This window comes from Trichechus manatus, unplaced genomic scaffold (genome assembly GCF_000243295.1).
Source record: "Trichechus manatus latirostris isolate Lorelei unplaced genomic scaffold, TriManLat1.0 scaffold00067, whole genome shotgun sequence".
NCBI lineage: Eukaryota > Metazoa > Chordata > Mammalia > Sirenia > Trichechidae > Trichechus > Trichechus manatus.
In genome coordinates this window covers 13,784,081-13,789,293 of record NW_004444003.1, presented here as the reverse complement: position 1 = coordinate 13,789,293, position 5,213 = coordinate 13,784,081, and the positions used below count along the sequence as shown (strand labels likewise).

The following is a 5,213-nucleotide window of genomic DNA, read 5'->3' as shown; positions in this document are numbered from 1 at the left end:
ATCTAGTTAGTAAATAACCCTCACCATCCCTCCCCACCCTCGTAACCATCAAAGAATGTTTTCTTCTGTGTTTAAACCTTTTCTTGAGTTCTTATAATAATGGTCTTATACAATATTTGTCCTTCTGTGACTGACTAAGTTCACTCAGCATAATGACCTCCGGCTTCCTCCATGTTATGTTTCACGGCTTCGTTGTTGTTCTTTATCGTTGCATAGTATTTCATTGTGTGGATATACCATAATTTGTTTATCCATTCACCTGTTGATGGGCACCTAGGTTGTTTCCACTAGATGATAATCTTTGTGGAAGCAGATTGCCAGATCTTTTCTCCTGAAGAGGGGCTGGTGGGTTCTAACTGTCAGTCTTTCGGTTAGTAGCTGCATGCTTAACCATTGTACCACCAGCGCTTCTTTTTATTGCAATATAATAGCCCATTTTATGACTATATCAAAGTTTGTTTATCTACTGTCTTTCTGATGGACATTTGTGTTGCTTCCAGTTTGGGGCTATCATAAAAATAAAGCTGCTATGAACATTCTTAATCAAGTCTTTTTGTAGACATATGTTTTCATTTTCCTTTACTAAATATCTAGGAATGGGATTCCTGTAACATTGGGTAGGTATATGTTTAACTTTATAAGAAAATTCCAAACCTTTTCCCAAAGTGATTGCATCATTTTATACTCCCACCAGCAATGTATGAGAGTTCAGGTTGCTCCACATCCTCATCAGCATTTGATGTCATAAGTCTTTTTAAGTTTAGCCATTCTAGCAGGTATAGTGGTATCTCATTATGGTTTTGATTTCATTGCCCTAATGAGCAATAATTGGAGCACTTTTTCAAGTATTTATTGGATGCTTATATATATATGGAGCCCTGGAGGCACAGTGGTTAAGAGCTTAGCTGCTAACAAAAAGGCCAGCAGTTTGAACCCACCAGCTGCTCCTTGGAAACCCTATGGGGCAGTTCTACTCTGTCCTACAGGCCGCTGTGAATTGGAATCAACAGCAACGGGTTTGGTTTTGGTTTGTATATGCATTCCTTTAGGAAGGGTTCGTTAAAGTCTTTTGCCTATTTTTTATTGAGTTGTTTGTCTTTTTATTAAGTTGTAGAAATTCTTTGTATATTCTCACTATAAATCTTTTATCAGGTAAATATTTTACAAATATTTTCTCGTAGTCTGTGATGTGCCTATTACTTTTCTGAATGTTGTCTTTGATGAGCAGAAGTTTTTAATTTTTGTAAAGTCTGATTTATCAATTATTTATTTTATGGCTATTTGCTGTACTATAGCAAAGAAATATTTGCCTACTCCTAGATCAAAAATATATTCTCTTAATCTTTAAACTTAAACCAAAAATATCCCCTAAAGTCTTCTAAAACCAAACAATAATTTAGCTTAACTAGTAAAGAATGTCTGCCTTGAGCATTATGCTCTTTAAGATCTATCTATATGGGATCATATTGACAACTAAACCAAAAAACCAAACTCATTGCCATCAAGTCGATTCTGACTCATAGTGACCCTACAGGACAGAGTTGAACTGCCTCATAGGGTTTCCAAGGCTGTAAATCTTTATGGAAGCAGACTGCCACATCTTTCTCCCATGGAATGTCCGGTGGGTTTGAACCACTGACCTTTCAGTTCATAGTTGAGCACTTTAACCGCTGCACCACTAGGGCTCAAATTGACAACAGCAACTCAAAAAATTAGATAGGAACCTGAGGGGCAGTGAGTGTATGTTGATGGGGGAGGAACAAGTCAGAAAAGGAGAGTGAGAATGGTTGCCCAACTCAAAGAATGTAATCAATGTCACTTAGTTGTACATGTAGAAATTGTTGAATTGGTGTATGTTTCGCTATGTCTATTCTCAACAACAACAACAAATAAAATAAATTATTAAATATATTTTTTCTCCGATATTTTCTTCTAAAAGCTTTTTAGTTTTTGCTTTTATATTTTTGTTTATAATCCATCTTGAATTAATTTTTCTGTATGGTGAAGTAGGGGTTAAAGTTCATTTTTTCCCAATGGTTATCCTGTTGTTTCAGCACTATTTGCTGAAAAGACTATCTTTTCCCCCATTGAATTGTTTTGATGCGTTTCTCAAAAATCAATAGTTCACATATGTGTAGGTCTATTTCTGGACTCCATTCTGTTCTGTTAGCCTATTTGTCTATTCTTATGGTAATACCACACTGTTCTAATTATTGTAGCTTTATAGTAAATTTTGATGTTAGATAGTGTAAGTCCTCCAACATTTTTTTTTTCTTTCTCTAAATTGTTTAGGCTATTCTAGGTCTTAACATTTACAAAGTTTAGAATCTGTTTGTCAATGTCTATTTACAAAAAAACAAGGGCTTCAGAATTCAGTGTTGACACAACAATCTCAGTTATGCGGTGATTTTTAACAGGATAAAGGAGGCTTCACTTCCCAGATTTCATAGAAGCCAGCTGGCTTGGAGCAGGCTGCCATGACTAGCCAGTCTCAGGAGATCCACCAGCTCCTTCAGGCAGAAAGAAGTGCCAAGGACAAGCTAAATGAAGCAAAAAAGAGAAAAGGGAAGAGACTGAAACAAGCTAAGGAAGAAGCAATGGAAGAAATTGACCAGTACCAAATGCAGAAAGATTAAGAGTTTTGGCTGAAACAATCTAAGATAATGGGCTCTCAGAGTAATCTTGCAGATGAAACAGAAGAGCAAACCCTAGGGAAGATACAAGAACTGAATGGGAGCTACAAGTACAAGAAGAGAATGTAATGAACCAGCTTCTGAACATGGGCTATGACATGAAAGCAGACATCCACCTAAACTACTCACCAACTAAATGCGTGCCATAGTCTTTAATAAATGGTATATGTGTGCTGCCTGGTTGCTTATGCCTTTAAGTTTATATTAAGAAATTTAAAACGTTAATCTCAAATTTACTGGATATCTAATGATTTCAGTGTAACATAGTTTGTACATTGGCACTGAATTTAAAAAAAAAAAAAACAAGGGCTTATTGGAATCACAATTGGAATTGTGCTAAATTATACACCAATTTGTGGAGAATTGACATCTTAATATGGAGTCTTCCAACCCATAAACATAGCATATCTCTCCACTTATTTGCATCTTCTTTCATTTCTCTCAGCAATGTTTTGCATTTCAGTGTTAAGTTTTTACACATCTTTTGTTAAATTTATTTATAAGGGTTTTATGTCTTTTGAAAATATAGTAAATGGAATTTTTTAGAAAAATATCATTTCTAATTGTTTGCAGCTAACAAATAAAAATACAATTAATTTTTGCTTACTGATCTTTTTTCCGAAGTGTTTGTTCTTTTTTGTTTTTTATTGTGGTAACTATATATGTAACAAAGCATTTGCCATTTCAACATTTTTTACATGTGCAATTCAGTGATATTACTCACGTCCATCATGTTGTTCAACCATCACCATTATGTTTCCAATCTAAGTGTTTTAATTGGATCAGAAAGAAGCAGAGATGTAATCAATTAGCCTGTACCTGAACAGAAAGGGAGAAAGTAAGCGGAAAGACAACTGACATGACTGAGTGCCTGCTACCTACAAAGCACTTGTGCACATTTTACACACTGAATTTCACAACAGTCCTGTGAAATCAAGTATTATCTATGGTTTACAGATAAGGAAATATTGAGAGCTTTCAAATTCTAGTGGCAAGTGGCAGCCAGGATTTTTTCCCAGAGCTTGTGAGCCCAAACCCTGTGCTCTTTCCAGTATGTGGTGCTGCCACAACACAACAGAAGGACGTCATGTTGAGTGCTCACACTGGGTGACTAAGGAGGTGGCAGCTTGTGTCAAAGCTCTGTCCCCTCCTGTCCAGTGTCTGCAGCCAGGAGATGTGTGATACCTGGCAGGCAAGCTACATAATGGCTGAAGTTCCCCCCTCCTTTCCCTCTGGGGCTGAGGTTGCTGCTAGCTGATAGGCACTGATGCAGTATCCTCAGCATGGCAGGACCAGGGAGCCCAGGAGATGACCCCAGGTGTGACTGCACTGGAGAGAGAAGCAAAGTAAAGCCAGCTGGGCCAGCATGAGAGGGATATGGGGGCCAGGGTCTGCACACCAGCACCACTTCACCTGAGCAGTTTGTCGGCAGGTTAGCAGAGCTGTGAGGATCACATCCACTCTGCAGCTGAAAGGGTCCACCAGAGACTAAGAGAGCGCGATAAGCAATGAACCTGAGAAGGGGAACAGCAACACTTGGCCGATGTTCTCCAGACTTGCCCAAGCATAAGCATCACGCGGGACAGTTTTTGCAAAACAGACTCCCAAACAAACTTCACAGAGTTTTGATTCAGTAGATCTGAGACGGGGCTCAGGTGTCTGGATTTTAAACGCATGCTTCCAAGTCATTCTTAGGACCAGGATATTTTGAGAAGCACAAAGTTAACAAAAAAAATTTTTTTTTGCAAAATCAAGGGATTAGAAAAAACCCTGTAGGTCGGGTGGGAATGAAAGAGAGATCACCTGCAAGCAGTGAAGTAATGTTTTAAGCCTGCACTCAGGCAGGTGAGTTAGGTGTGTATCTGAAACTTACAGGAGATTCCATCTTACAAAAATAAAAATAGCTGTGGTTGTGCACTGTATGATGGCTGACTTCCTGCAGTGTGCTGTACTGAACAGGGTTGGGGAGGGGTACCATGGAGAGAAGAAAGAGGCTTGACCAAATCTCTCAAAGTCTTCCAATGGAAAAAGGCTCCCTAAGTTTCCCCAGGAGTCCGTGGGTGGCGCAGATGGTTAAACACTAGGCTACTAACTGAAAAGCTGGCGGTTCGAACCCACCCAGAGGTACCTCAGAAGAAAGGCCTGGCAACCTGCTTCCGAAAGGTCACAGTCAAGAAAACCCTACAGGGCAGTTCTACTCTGTAAGACATTGCGATCTCCATGAGTCAGAATTGACAGATGGCAACTGGTTTGTTTTTGTTTTGTTTTGTTATTGCTGGTTCCCTAGGCTATGGCAGCAAAAGTCACCCAGTGTGTAACTATCATAGGGGAACGCTCAGAAGTGTCATCATAGAATCATGGGCAGTGACCTGTATCAGATGTGGTTGGGACATGCCAAAGGTGCAGCCTTTGCCCTTTGGAGGTGGATATCCTGGGTCCACAGGGTGGATCTTCCAATGAGGCAGCTGTCAGACCCCTTCCCAGGCCTTATGATCATTTTCATTTTAATTAATTTATTTT

The 5,213-nt window shown here is 39.1% G+C and overlaps 1 pseudogene; it reads left to right on the top strand.

Annotated features, from left to right (window-relative positions):
* Positions 1-2,371: 2,371 nt before the first annotated feature.
* LOC101344389 (V-type proton ATPase subunit G 3 pseudogene) lies at positions 2,372-2,842 on the top strand (annotated as a pseudogene).
* The last annotated feature ends 2,371 nt before the right edge of the window (positions 2,843-5,213 follow it).